Source organism: Octodon degus, unplaced genomic scaffold, assembly GCF_000260255.1.
Source record: "Octodon degus isolate 3935 unplaced genomic scaffold, OctDeg1.0 scaffold00030, whole genome shotgun sequence".
NCBI lineage: Eukaryota > Metazoa > Chordata > Mammalia > Rodentia > Octodontidae > Octodon > Octodon degus.
The window spans coordinates 17,055,491-17,071,533 of NW_004524606.1; the positions used below are offsets into that span (position 1 = coordinate 17,055,491).

General features: G+C 37.8%; 1 protein-coding gene and 1 pseudogene across 3 annotated transcripts in view; one reads left to right on the top strand and one right to left on the bottom strand.

Moving 5' to 3' along the window:
• Positions 1 to 16,043, top strand: part of Cntn4 (contactin 4) — a 1,063,047-nt gene that overhangs the window by 700,725 nt on the left and 346,279 nt on the right. The window lies entirely within an intron of this gene.
• LOC105741957 lies at positions 906 to 3,072 on the bottom strand (annotated as a pseudogene).

A 16,043-nucleotide genomic window follows, 5' to 3' on the forward strand; every position in this document is an offset into this window, starting at 1 on the left:
AAAAACACCTGTTCAGGTTTATTTAGGTGTTTTGAATATGACAACATCAACACTTTTTTTAAGATTAGAGTAACTGTTGTTGAGTTTACCAAAGGAAAGGACAGGAAAATGAAAAAAACTAAATCACAACAAACTTCTTTAGATCAGTTAAAGGCTATTACTAAAAATAGTAATAAAATGTTTACTATTTCAGTGACATAGTAAAAAGAACTTAATCTCACCAGCCCACACTCTTAGAAGTTAATGCCCCTAATAACAATAGCAGAAATCATAAACCTACTGCAACCCATCAACACAGCACAAAAGCAGTTTAACCAAAATACTTTAACAAAAGTATAATACTGCCTACCCAAACTGTCCCACCCATGGCAAGAAGAGAAAAAACAATTGGTTTAAAATCCAGATAAACTTAGTATTCTTGTAGGGATAACAGCGGCGCACCTCCAGCAAGAGTGCTCAGACTAAAGGCAGAGTGAAGGCAATATCTAGGATCAGCATCCCAGAAATAGTTTTTTAAACCCAAAGTTCTGTACACACATCTAACATGTCTGTGAATCAAAAGCAAAGGTGTCCCTGCTGTTTCTTTTTGTCTTTTGACAATATTTGTAGGCTCTCCCCTTCCAGGTGAAAGCAGAATGTTAAAAAAATCTAAAATATTTGAAATCATCTGATATGCACATTTTGAAGGTTATGCATCATAACGGTGAAGTTAAACAGATCTTCCTTAACTTCACAAACCACATTTCAAAATTGAGAGAACTAAGGCAATCCAAACAGGATTATTTATAAAAGTCCTTAAAATTATTAGAACTTTTAAAGAAAAAGAAAAAATGGAAAACCAAGAATAAGAGATCAAGAAAGGAAAATTTCAAAAAGGGGAGGGAGGAGCAAAGTGTCCTCTGTTTTTATTTGGTGGCAAGCAGTGGCAAGAAACTTGATTGTGATTCGAAGTTATCTATCTTTTGAGCATCTGCAGTCTGATCAGAAGGGTCTTGGAGGTTTTCCCAAAGCACAAATGCACCAGCATGCTCTGGCCTCATAGTGGTAGTTTTTATTTTTGTTGTATTTAAATGACACCATATTGAGGAGGAACATTATGAATGATGTTGCTGTATAAGCTTACCTTAGTTTTGTCACATAGGCCCCTAAATTTGTTGTGATCTTCTCTTTCTCCCCACCAGGAAGTCTAGAGGATAGCAGAGACAATGGCCATTACAACCCTGGCATTTTCTCCAAAAGGTTGGGTCTGTCAATCACACAGCTAGTTCTCCTAAGTTTAGGCTAATTTATCCCGAGTAGTTGTGGCTCTCTTACATACTCCAAGGCCATTCAGGGAGCCATCTATCTTGGTCACAGCAGGATTGAAATATGAGCCTATCCCAGAAGACTCCATCCTACAGCCACTCTGAATGATAACTGGCTGTTGGCTGCACTGTACTCTGGTTGTGGGCCACAGCAGTGTTCCGCTTAATTGCAGTATGGAGTTGGAAAGCTGACGGCTAGGTTCCAGATGCAGGCTGACACAGCTGGGTTCAAACTAGCACCATGAATCCTCATGTTTTCTCCCAATTCAACTGTGTTTCAAACTCAGGTCCGGTGTGAGTGCATCTCTGTAAGGAAGCCTAACACACATCTGAACCACTAGCAACAATGCCAGGAAGGAAGCGCAAGCTTTCCCTTTCAGTGTGGTTTTCCACTTTTCTAACCTCTAACATCCAGGAGGGCATACCAGAAAAAGTTGGAAGGGATTCTGCCCAAACCAATCAGAATCTTGTCACAAATATCTGTCCCCTTGTATGGTCTAGACATTGTCTTCCCATTTTCTAACCCCAATTCATGTGTGGATAACAAAGCCATCAGTGATGGTATTAAGGGTTGGGACATTGTTAGACAATTAATGCACAGAGCTGTGTTCTTGTGGAAGGGAGTAGCATCATTATAGAAGAAGCTTGATGGAGCTTATTCATTCCTACAACAATTTAAGGATTCCTGGGGCAGAAGCCTCCATCTGTGTATGGCATTAACTTTGTTAGTGCCTCGATCTTGAACTTCTTAGGCTCTAGAACTATAAATTATACATTCCTGTGTTTATAGAAATTATCTACTATGATTATCTCATCAGACAGTTCTGTTAGAGAATTTGCTCCATCCATGGAAAAATGATGGGATAGAGTTGTTAGAAGAGAAGCATATTATTTTTTTTTTCGGAACCAGGAATTGAACTCAGCACCTTGCGCTTGCCAGGCAAGAACTTATTCTACTGAACCATCTCCCAGGCCCCACTAATTTGTTAATGTAAAAATAAGACAATTGCACAAAGGAATTTGGATGGAATATGAAATAATGAATAAAGTTTGCAATTCAGAAAATTTCCTAAATAGTTTTCAGAAGAAGTGAATATTAAAACAATGCATTTTATTTGGATTGGATTTTTAACTTCTTCTTTAACATCTTCTTTTTCTCTAGTCAAGTGTGGTAAGATCACTTAGCAACTCTGAACACTTATTTAAAAAGTTAGCAAAACTATGTTCTCTGAAATTCCTAAAGCTTATCTAATTATGAGTTGAAATGACAAAATAGAAGAGTGTGATCCGACAAATGCAGAGAATTCATTTTTTCATATTGGTAGATGGTAGATGGAAGATGGAAACTAACCAAGTATTCTTATGCATGTGATACTAAAGCTAGAAGTTGTCCTTCTTTGTCCCAATAATCCGAAAGCCAAACTTCCTGAAGAAGTCAATTGCTGACACATTGTGATCTGGACCTGCACAGGGATGTTGTCAAAAGTGCCATCCTTTTCACAGGTGTGTGACACATGATTTAACAGCTTAGCTCCTGTTCCCAGCCTTCCTGGAGGCGCAGCACACCCTAGGGGCAGCACGTCCAGTCTCTTCTGATTCTTTGCTCATTGCAGCATTCTGCACCAAGCTCTGCTGGCTCACCAACCTCCAGCCTGTCCTTACAGAACTTTGCCATTATAACTAATGGAGAGATGTCCTGGCCTAACCTCTTCACCTGTTTCACATTGTGTGCTGTTACATCTCCCAGCTGGATCTGGCTGTCTTTCATCTCTTTCAGCTGCTGAGAGCTTCTTTACCACCACTCTCAAAGCCATTGTCCTCGCTCTTCTGAATTGTCTGCTCGCAGGCACTGAGGAGTCGATCTAAGCTGACCTCCTCACCTACAGGATAGAGCTGGGGCTGAGGGGGGCAGGCGTGAGTGATTCCACAAAAGTAGAGCATGGCCCTGAATCTGCTGAGATTTAGGGGAGCTACCTCCCACCTGTGGGCCAGTGCTGCTATTTCACGTGTGCACAGTGCCTTTGAAGTCAGATCGGAGGATGTGTTAATATCTTAAAGTCAAGGAAGTACATGGGCACATAATATCACATATAAAATATCAGTAAATTCTGGGGCATCTCAACAGCATTATGTTTGGGGCTTTGTATTAGCCATTATTTTACCAAATGTCTGACCTAACAAACTTAATTTAAAAAGCTTTTATTTATTTATTTACTTATTTTTATATGGGGAGTTGAACTCAGCACTTGCCAGGCAGGCTCTGTGCCCTTGAATTTCAAAGATTTCATTTAAGGCTGAATTTCCCCTTTTGTTTTGGGCTTTCATCTAACAATGTGAAAATTGAATTCTCTACATTTGTCAAGTCACACTCTTCTATTTTCTCATTTCATAGCTTTCTCATTAGATAGTTTTAGGAGTTTCCAGAGCCAGAGTAGAAGTGTATGGCATAGGAGGCCTGTTGACATCAGAGGAACCAGGAAGGAAAGAGACACAGGAATGAGCGGTGTTCCAGTGCGGCCTTCAGGGACCATGGCCCTGGTGACCTAATTGCGCCCAGCTGGACCCCACCTCCTGAAGGTCTGCCACCTCCCTTAGTGCCCCAAGCTGAAAGACTTATGAACCTCTGGGGGGTATTCAAGATCCAAGTAAGGCCTGAGAATCCACTGGAGCCATTTATCTTTACTCCTCAGGATCTGACTTCCATTTTCAGCAGTCACTCAAGAAAGGCTGTATTTCCTGAGAACAGTCATTGTTTCAAAGGCCAGGTGCACTCTTAGTCTGTAGAAAGGAGATATTCATGCTGAAAGCAGTGAAATATTAAAGGATGCAAAAAGATCACTTACTGTTGGCCAGCGCATCTCCACTTCTACCTTCTCTGAGAAGCGCAGGTGGTAATACTGCATGTTTGCATTACTAAAAGGCCCATAGCAGGTTTTCTCAGAACAAGGACACTCTAGTGCAGCTATTGTAAATTAGCTGTTATCCCATCCCCACTCAATATAGACATCCCCACACATGTCCATTCTCTTGGTTTCCTCTGGGGATTGATTCTGGGACTCCAAAAATTATTGGGTGCTCAAGTCTCATGTAAAACAGCCTAGTACTTGTACATGACATATTCAGATCTGTCCATGTACTTTAAATCATCTGTAGCTTACTTGTGATGCCTACTATGTAAAACATAAAAGTTGTGTAAATAATTGTTATTCTGTATTGTTAAGGGAATCGTGACAAGAAAAGGGTGGGTATGTGGAGTACAGATGCAGTTTTTAAAGAGCTACTTTAAGCCTACAGTTGGTTGAATTCATGGATACAGAACTAGAGGGTGTGGAGAGCTGACTATGCTCTATGTGCATATTTTTCATGGATACAGAACTAGAGGGTGTGGAGAGCTGACTATGCTCTATGTGCATATTTTTCTTAAGTTTATTTAGATCTGTTGATCTCCCTCACTGTGTGCCTGCTGTTTGTTCCCTTTCTCTAGAAATGTAGTTCAACTGTGATCTTAATTTTCTAGCGCTCTGGTCTCCACATATAAATTGAGCAAAATCATGTGAGTGACATCGAGTCCTCTAGAATGGTAAAGACTAACTATGCCTGGTAAATGTAATTTGTATATATATCCATGTTTTCTGCATTTGCTTATTTATGTATATCTGCATTCAAATATGAATGCTACCTTGCTTATCTCTTGTCTATGTGTTCTATAGTGCAGTTTCATAGTATGGTTTCATCTGATATTCTCACTGGTCTGTAAAGTAAATGAGGGTGGATGTCTTTTTTGTTGTTGTTTTACTTGGCACTAAATATTAGTTTCTTAGGGTGATAGCTCAGTAGAATAAGTAACAAGGTCCTGAGTTCAATCCCCGGTACCACCACCAAAAAAATAAATAAATAAATAAAACAAACAATAGTTTCTTACCCTTGTCAGACATTCCAAAGTTTCGAGCATGTTCAGCAATTGCTCTCTCTAGGTTAAGCTTCTTTTACTCTAATCAATTATTTATCCTACATAAAATTCAATGTCATTATTCACCACATGAGATTGCATATGTGTGTGTGTGTGTGCATGCATGTGTGTGTGTGTGCTCGCTCTAAAGATTAAGCCCAGGGTGTTGTGCATACTAGTATTCAGTTACACAACAGCTCTACAGCTGAGATTTTAATAAGTACTTATTATTAATTACTTAAAGTATCAAGAACTTGTTATTCTGGTGTATATTCGAAAAATTCAGTACTTCTGGGAAATAACATTATAGTCCTATTTGTTGTTTAAAAAACATTAAATTATAAGTACTCAGTGTGGAGATTTCCTTTATCTTCTCTTCTTCCCATAAATTTTTAATGAATACCAATTAGATAGAAAGCATTGTGTCAGATGTGGGGGATACATCAATGAAGTACCCAAATGAGAAATTTACATCTAACAAGGAAGACAGACCTAAATAAGCAACCTCAAGTGGCTACATATTAAGAAGACTGAGTGTCTCGATTTCTAAGACACAGAGGACAGAATAAGGAGGAGCAGAGAGGGGCCTGGAGAGATGGCCTGAAAGCACAGTTTGTGTATAAGACAGTTTATGCAAGTGTCCAAAGAGAAGTAGAAAGTACAGAGAAAAGAGAAAGACATTTCAAGAGGAAAAACCCTCAGCTGGATGTAGCACTTATTCATTCAGATCTTTTTGTTTTGTGAGTATCTACTATGCTGGGCAGGTGAAAAAATATCAGAACTAGTTCTTTGTCTTACATAGTTCATTTTCTAGAGAAAAGTATTCACTGAGTAATCACATAAGAAACAGATCATAACGAATGAAATAAATCATAAAAAATATGGCTATGGCTGTGGGATATGTGTGGCAAAGTAACAGACATAGACAGAATGTATTAGACAACTTCCCTTAGGAAATAACTATAATGGAGATTCAAGTTCCCTTAGAAAATAACTAAAACATAGGAAATAATTAGCAATTAAGCATTGTCTAGGTAGAAAACACAGAATGTGTGAAATTACTGTGTTGACAAAAAGGCAGGTTGTACTCAAGGGCCCAAGAAGACCTGCCTGGGTGACTGGAGCACTCCAAGCAGGGGTGAGGACAATGCACAGACAATGGTTGTAGGGAGTGAAAAGTTTATTTTGAATTTTCCTGAGGTCACTGTCCTTAAGCATGCTGCTTTACAGGATAAGGACTAGGAAAGCTCTCATATACTCCCTTAAGTAATGCTCAGTGTTTTGAAATCTCACAGCATTTGGTACAGTAGAAGCTTTCATAAATGCAGTCCTTGATTCCCACATCTGCAGCCCACTGCCTGTGACCTCAGTAGGAGGTAACACATCCACTTCTGAGTGTGCCAGCCACTTCATCATGAATGCCCTTACTCCTCCCTTCAGCACTGGCCACGGGCACTCTTCACATGATTTCCAAAGGAGGACTCTGAATCATGAGGAAAATAAAATAATTTACCAAGAAGTACACATATAAGAAAAGAAAGATCCATTTCTTAACTCAACAATGACTGCTATATTGCATTTTGTTGTCTTCAAATTAGTTGTTCGGATTACCAGAAATAAGAATACAAAGTTGGTCAACAACGATACGATATATATATATATATATATATATATATATATATAATTTAAAAGGAGAGAGAAAAAAATTAAAGGGAAGGGTTTTGATATGAGTGTAGGTTGTTTGACTTCCGTATTACTAAACTGTAGTCCTATACCAGTAATAATTATTTCTGAAAATGTATGTCCATCAGAGGGAACAATTTGCTTGAGAAACTCACAAGTACATTTAGAATTTGATGATAATATAATGGTCAGACACAATCTTTAAATCCCACATTGTTAACTAGATGACACTTGCCCCCATGGGTACAAAGGGAAATCTGGACTTTTAATTTTTGCCAGTAAGAGGCACTGCTCAGTGCAACAGAAAGTGATACAGATAGGGATTTCAGAATCACTGTTCTTATCTATTGTCACCAAGTTTGTGTACAGAGTTGAGATTACAAGGTTGATGATGGCGATGAAGTCCAGAGAAGCCCCCTTACCTGACAGCACTGCAGAGGGTGTCCACACTCCTTTACAGGCTCCCTTTCTAGAGCCTCACATGACTATTATAAGAACTAAAATAAAATAAAGTATCTAGCATGAAGGAAGAAAGGGGACTGTCTTTCGTAATCCTTTTTCTCATTGGTGAGGCACAGTATCTGCAACTCACAAGTTAAGGGGCAAGAATCTTATTTCAGGCTTGAGCAGCTTCAGCCCATAATCAGCTGGCTCTGAGCAGGGTGGCAGGGCAGAAAGGAGTGGCAGAAGAGGAGCATTCCACAGCAGCACAGGCAGGAGGCAGAAGCAGCAGTGTGAGCCTTTCTTTCCCTTTTAGTACCCTCCAGCTACGAGCCTATTGGTTGACGCCGCCGAACACCAGGGTGAGCATTACCATTATCCACACACAGAACTATGCTTAACCAAACACTTGACTAATATAGCACTACACAAGCTCGATCTATATTCATACACCCTAGATCCAGCCACCCCTGGAAAGCCCTACCTATGAGGCCATGATGCTTTGAAGGAAACATCAAGATACAACCCATAACAAAGTTTTGGCTTTAAAGAGTTAGACAGCTAATCAATTATTATTCTAATGGATCCTATTGTGCTTTTAATTTTCTTCAATTTTTTTTTCAGAACCAGAGATAGAACTCAGACCCTTGCACTTGCCAGGGAAGCACTTATTCTACTGAGCCATCTCCCCAGCCCTTGTTTAATAATTTTAAATGTTATTGCCTATCTATATCTTTTCCAAAGTAATGGTTGTATGTAAGATGTCTTCTCTTCATCATCTTTTCCTTTCACTCTCTCTTTCTTTTCTTTCTTTTTTTAGGAAAAGCCATCCCTTAAAAATACCTCTTCTATATCAGAGTTTTAACATTCAGAAATCACAATAGGGATTCTTTTTGGTTTTTGGTTCAGAATTTGAGTGTCACATGCCTCTATGACCCTGTCTAAAATAATGTGCCTGTGACTATCTTTGACAAAAAGGGTTTCTACTAAACCCCTGCTTACAATCTATACTATTATCTTTCATTATACCGGTTGATGGCCAGTTCCTCTAAAGCATCCAGCACATCACAGAGGTCAATACCTTAAATAAGCATGCTGTTAAATCCCTTGAAGTAGAAGCTGAAGTGAGGAGAGAAGCTAGAGTAATCACAGCCTTGAAATTTTTCACATTTCAAAGTTAAATGTGCAAAATAAACTCAGACAATGATGAATATACATTATCTTTGATAGAAATATTTATCTGGCCAAGGAGTGGAGGGTGAGAGCTTTATCTTCCTTTATCAGTGATTTATAGTTTGATTATTGGTCTTTAAGATACATCCATCGTTTGCCTGAATTAATAAGACCCCACTTCGAGTACCCTGAAAAGAGAAGTTTATAACAGTGCTCTTTAGCTATATTTTACTATTTTGATATTTTTGTTTAGTTGTTCCATTGACAGAGTAGAAATAATAAGTCCTGTCTGTAGCATACCTCACAGTGTAAAATACAAGGCTCCTTAGGGAAATGTTCCAATTTGAAAGTAGCATCCTGGAATCCCAGAGGGTGTATTCTGATGTCCTTTCTAGTTTTTATTTGCTCCATGATCTGCAACCTACTAACAAGAATGTCCCGTAGATGTAGTACAAGACAAGTCTTTTGTCTTTATACTAGGAATCAAACTCAGGACCGCACACTTACCAGGCTCTGCTGACCTAAATCCCCAATGCATGCAGCAGTCTTAATTGGAAGCTGGTTGTTAGCAGAAGCTGTGGCTTTCTGCAGTAGTAGCCCAGAGATGAACGTGCTGTGCCGAAGAAGCATGTGCTCCATAAAAGAATAGGTGGCCTTGGTGTTTCTACATAGTTTTGGGTTTTTTTTTTTTTTTTTTTTTTTTTTTCCTTTAAGTGGTTAGAAGAAAGAAGACTTTAAAATATTATGAGCCAGCAGTGGGGGTGTAAGGTCATTTGCTGTTTGCCAACCAAATGGTGAAGCTGGAAAATATTTGCATATAAATGTTCCATTGATTTGAGGCCAGTGAGTGACTATAATGTAAGTAAACTAGTCAAAGAGTGGCACTTAGAGATGAGCATGTGTACTACATCTGGGGGACATTCAAATTTACCACTGTGAGTGTCATTACCAATGACTGCTGGAAATTAAGCATCCCCAATGTGACCTTCATTTGACCAGGTGGCCTCAATGCCTCTAAAATGAATGGGGAAGTCTGGGAATGTAAATTACAATGACATCATAAACATCTTCCTCTTAACCTTGGCATTGATATAAATTATTGCATTTTAAGCTTGTTTTGGAAGTGAAGCAGGAAATCTCCTCTTGAATAATTAATGTATCAACAGGACTCCATGTTGCTCCAGTTAGCAAGTAGGTGATTTGGCTAATTGGCTCAATATTAAATTTTTAGCTATGAATTATCTTTTCGCTGAAATTTTATTTGTAATCAGAAAGCCATGTTCTGTTTTGCTCAGCCAGCTGTAGAGAACTATGGTATAAATATGGAAAACCGTCAAAGCTCGCTGCATGGTTTCCAAAACAACCTTGATGATTTTTCTATAACTGGTCTGCAATGGCAAATGATGCTAAAGCTCAGGAAATTCTTACTCTAACCCCAGAAAGTGCATTAGTGCTTTCTGTCTACTGCTTCACTTCTTCTTTCATAAACCAAGCTGCCACTCTTTTTCTTTAAAAAATAACTAATAGTTAATTTGTGCACATTATTGTACTGTTAAATACTACATCTATTGCTGTTACAGTTGTCTTTACAAAGCCCCATGCATTGTGATGTCACTACCATTATCTTTCCTGTTTTATAGATATGGAATATAGAAATTAGAGACAGGAAATAACCTCAAACCTATGATTCTAAGGACTGGACGTAGGAATCAATCTCAGACTTTGGGTTTCTAGTTCTAAAGTCTGCTCACTGATGCCACTTTCCTCTGAAAAAAGCTCCATTCTGAAGCAAAGGAACACATAGTTACTAACACAGTATCTAACATCTGTCATGTTTGTGAATATTTGGAGGACACACCTTGAAATTCTGGTTGCAAAAACTTGCCTGAGATTTCTACCAGTGCAAAGAAAAAATTATTATATATTATTTTATTTTATTGAGAAACAAATAGCAATGAGACAATTTCAAAACTGATTAGTAGGACAGTTTCAATAATTAATACACTGTCCATTGCTATCTTCTTAGTGGCTATCCATACTATAAGATGCAAACAGATACTCTGTCCAAATACTATTAGGAAAAATCTTTCTTCTCATTGAATTAAGTGAAAGTAGCTATATGTCTATTGTAACTATTCTGTATATACAGATACAAAATGGTCCTTCCATTGTATCCCCTTTTTTTGTTAGGCCTGTCAAGATAGGTATTCCATTGGCATCTAAATACTATATGTACATAACTTCAGCAAAACAATCCAGCACAGTCCAGCAGTCTACAATAGTAGTGGGTTATCCACAGAAGTTATTGAATTGAACTTTTCACAGCTCAGCATACTAATATGGCTTTATTTTATATACCACCCTTTTATACTTTTCTCCTAGATGGTTAAGATTAAGATAAACCAAGACCTACATTAAAAAAAAAAATGTAACTTTTGTATCTGATAAGGTCAGTCAAGAACCCTCAGGATTTATCCTGTAACCCTGTACCACAGTTTGCAGATCCTCTCTCAGTGTCAGCCATGTGGATGATTCACGGCCATTGCTTGACCAATTTGCTTTCTGTGAAAGCCTGAGAGAATGATTTCCCTCCAAGTGACTCTCCTTAGGCACACTCTACGACATTGATCACATTGCTCTGTGGCCTCATAATCTCCTTGATCAGAAAATTTGGGGAACAACTGATTTATATGATGTTACAGTATAGGTTCTCCTATGTCCTGAGTCTTCACTAACCTTGAAAGGCTACAGAAAATATTGGCTGTCCTTGCAGCCTTTCTATTTCTCTATTTTTTGGTCTGAAAATGTAGGTTGTTAACCCTCCAGAAGAGAAGCTTATTACCCTACATCTTATGCAGTTAAGTTTAGCTTCACTATCCGTCTGAATATCAAACATCCTAGGCATAGCATGGAACAGGTATTTTCCATCAAGTAGTGATATGTCAAACATTAAGTCCCTACAGAATATAGAGAAAAAAATTTTTAAAGTGAAAAATATTTAAAGAATATGAATAAACAATTACATATTTTTACACAGAAATTTAGAAATCTAACTATATACAGCATTGTAGCAGGACAGTCCTGTGACATTTTTTTCTTTGTGTCTTTTTTTTCATTTATTACCCTTTAAAAAATTATTTTCAAGAAAACATGGTAATAATTGATATGTCATGGCAAGAAGTACATATTTAGAAGACCAGAATGACGGGCATTTCAAGGGTGACCCTTCTATTACACATTGCTATCTATAGTTCAGTTGCTTGGTTTACAGGTATAAGCATATATATTTAGTCAGGGTGAGAATCTTATAAATCAACTGCTAGTTTCAAAAGCCTGCTGACGTTTCTCAGGATCATTGCCTTACCCATTCTGTGTGTATAAATGTATGGCTTTGCCTTTGTCATGTTTCCCAGATTTTCTCCTTGCCCTCTCCTCATTATCCAATCCTCAAGTTCTCATTTTCCTTTTAATTGTGTTATACCTTTCTATTGGCATTTCTTCTTTTGAGTTCTTACACTAGGGAGACTATATAATATATACACATGAGGGTCTGGTTTATTTAACTTATGAGTATATCTTCAAGTGGCAGCCAACTTAAATATAAATGCTTCAAGTTTATTACTCTTTATAGCTGAGTAATAACAATATATATAAAAATATATATTGTATAAAAATAACATAACTTTTTCAACCATTCCTCATGTGACAGGCATCTTGGTTGTTTCCAAGATTTGGCTATCACAAATTGTGCTGCTATAAACATAGGTACACATATATCATAACGATATGACATTTTCAGTTCTTCCAGGAAAATTCCCAGTAGGGGGATAGCTGGCTTGAATGAGCTTTCCAGTCCTAGTTTTTTAAGGAGTTTGCAAACTGGTTTACATAATTATTGAACCAGTCTACATTCCCACCAGCAATGGAGAAGGGTTCTCTTTTCCCCACAGCCTCTCCAACTTTTGTTGTTGGTTAATTTGATTTATGATAGCCATTCTTTCCAGGGTGAGATGGTATCTCAGTGTTGTTTTAATTTGCATTTCATGGATGGCTAGTGATGTGGAACATTTTTTCATATATTTATTTGCGTCTTTTATTTTATCCTCTGAGAAGTGTGTGTTCATCTCAGATGCCCATTTCTAGATTGGGTCTTTAAATTTGGGGGCTCTAATTTTTTTTGTTCTTTACATATTCTATAGAGCAGACCTTTGTCTGAGTGCTTATTAGTTAATATTTTTTCCAAATTTGTGGGTTGTCTTTTCACTTTGTTGGTCATTTCTTTTGACGTGCAAAAACTTCTCAATAAGAGGTGGTCCCAGTTGTTAATTCTTTCAGCTATTATCCATGCAGTTTGATTTTTGTTCATGAACTCATTACCTACCCCTATGTCTTCAAGAGTTCCTCCTATTTTCTCTTCCAGGAGATTTAGTATTTCTGTTGTAATGTTTATATGTCTAATCCATTTTGACTTTAGTTTAGGTGATAGGCCTGGGTCAAGTTTTAGTTTTTGTCATGTAGAGAGCCAGTGTTTACAGCACGATTTGTTTAAGAGGTTATCTTTCTTCCAGTAAGTATGTTTGGCCCCTTTCTGGAAGACCAGGTGGATGAATGTGTTCATAGAGGACTCTGCATCTTCCAATCTATTCCTTTGATACCAGGTCTATTTCCTTGCCAGTACCATGCTGATTTTATCACAGTAACTTTGTAGTATAAGTTCAAGTCAGGAATTGTAATGCCTTGTGCCTTGTCTCTGTTGGCCAGGATTGCTAGGTCTTCTCTGGTTCCAAATAAATTTTAGGAACGATTTCTCTAGATCTGGGAGGTATATTGGTGATAGTTTGATAGGGATTGCATTAAATCTGTACAACAATTTTTTGAGTATGGTCATCTTCATGATGTTGGTTCTTCCTATCCAAGAGAGAGGAATATCTTTCTATTTTCTGAAATCCTCCACAATCTCTTTATTCAGAGTTCTGTAAATTTCCATGAAAAGATCTTTGACTTCTTTAGTTAAATGAATTCCAAGGTATTTCATTCTCCATGGTGCTATTGTAAAAGATATTGTTTCTCTCGTTTCCCTCTCTGTGTGTTTGTTATCTGTGTAGAGGAATGCTATTGACTTTTGGGTATTGACTTTGTATCCTGCGGAGGTTTTTGGGTCTTCCAAGTAAAGTAACATGTCATCTGCAAATAATGATAATTTAACTTCTTCTTTACCTATTCTTTTCCTTTTATTTCTTTCTCTTGTCTAATGGCTGTAGTTAATGATTCCAGAACTATATTGAAAAGGAAAGATGATAGAGGACTTTCTTGTCTTGTACCAGATCTGAGAGTAAAAGATTTCAGTTTTTCTCCATTTAGAATTATATTAGCTGTTTGATTGTCATAGATGGCTTTTATCAAATTAAAATAGAGGCTTTCTATTCCAATTTTCTGTAGGATTGTGAACATGAATGAGTGTTGAACTTTGTCCAAAGCATTTTCTGCATCAATTGAGATGATCATGTGGTTTTTACATTTCACTCTATTGATATACTGTATTATATTTATTGCTTTTCAAATATTAAACCATTGTTTCATCCCTGAGATGAATCCTACCTGGTCATGGTATATGACCTTCTTGATGATTTGGTGTATTCTATTTGCTAAGGTTTTATTGAGAATTTTTGAATCTATGTTCATGAGGGAGATTGGCCTGTAGTTCTCTTTATTAGTTGTGTCTTTGCCTGGTTTTGATATCAGTACAATACTTGCCTCCAGGAATGATTTTGGTAGAACTGTTTCCTTTTCAATTTGATTGAAGAGTTTGAGGAGTGTAAGGATTATATCTTCTGCTGATTTCTTGTAGAATTCACCTGTGAATCCATCAGGACCTGGACTTTTCTTTGTCGGCAGACTTTTTATTACATTTCGTATTGGCTGTTATTGGGTTATTGAGAGTTGTTATATCTTTTTGATTCAGTTTTTGTAATTTGTACCTTCCCAGGAATCTGTCCATTTCATCTGTGTCTTCTATTCTATGAAGGTAAAGATTCTCAAAGTAGCTATTGATAATCTTCTGAATTTCCACTGGGTCTGTGATGACTTCACCCTTTTCATTCCTCATGATTTCTTCCCTTCTTTGGGCTCTGGGATTATGTTTTAATAAGGTAGAGTTTATTCAATTGAAAGAATAGTTTTTCTCCTGCCATTTTTTTCTTCTATTTTTAACATCAAAAGTTGTGTCTTCTGTAAATTGATGTTGACAGAAGATGGCCATCATAAAAGTGGCAACTCTGAATGTCAGTATTTAGAAAAAATTCATGTTGATTTCATACACTTTTCCTTCCCCTTCCCCTTCCCCTTCCCCTTCCCCTTCCCCTCACATTCTGTTGCTTCACTAAATCTCAAGTCCATAAACCAGTGCTTACTAAACAAATCCACTTATATGGGTGCTAAGTAACATTGTTCCTTGCCTATAGTGTAAGCCCATACAAATCCTTGGCAGAGTCAGGCACCACAGGAACTGATTGAAAGTAACAATTAGGCAAAAAAAAAAAAAACCCCACAATTCAAGATCAGCCTTTACAGTATTCCCTTGAGTTCACCTCTTGGGCCTCTGCACCTGTGCCAGGTCTTACCCTGGTTAGTTAGATTATATCCTGTAACTGCAGGACAGAGTGCCCTAGATTCCAGGTGTTGTTGCTTTGCAGCTCTTTAGTTAGGGCAGTACTGCCTGATGCCCACGCGTATCCTGCCATCCTTACCTATACTGTCATTTCCCTTCTTCCCAAAAGATGTAGTATGATACAGAATCTCACATCACTCTGGCTCTGCAAAAGAAAAGGGATCTTAAATGCTGGCAGTTCTCGCACAGCAGGCTCATTTCTTCTGCTGGCCTTCTTTGCAGGGCTGGTGTACATGCAGCATTCTATGACCCGAGAGTATTAAGGAAAATAGACAACAGAAACTATCCAGGTTTAGAGATTATCAATGGATCGGGATCTTCAAAAGAATGGTAAACGTTTCAGAGAGCCAAGAATTGCTACTTGAAAAGCTGAATAACTGATGTTGACAATAGTGAAAGTAAGTGTCTAAAAGCCACCCTCAGTGGATAATAAAATATTCAAAGGAAATGTATTACTCTTCAAGATGGCGTACCTCAGTGAGATTAAAACCAAATGTGGCAGATAACTCTCAGAAATGCAAGCAATGCATCCTAATGTTGGAAAATACCGCTATTCCTTCATCAGTAGTGTGTAGAATTCCAGATAGGCCTGGAGTGGAAAGAGCAAGGCGGAGACACAGAACTGCATTTCTAAAGTCAGCATGTACAGCCAAATACATGGAGCGGCAATCACTTTCCAAATTCCCTAAAATTGTGGTTATGCTTCCCCTCACTGGAGACATCTTGCCATTAACCCCCAGGAATTAGAATATAAAAGTAACTTTTTTTTCCTTTCTTTCTTTTTTTTTTCTTTTTCTGGTGGGAGGAGGTGGGAGTCAAACTCAGG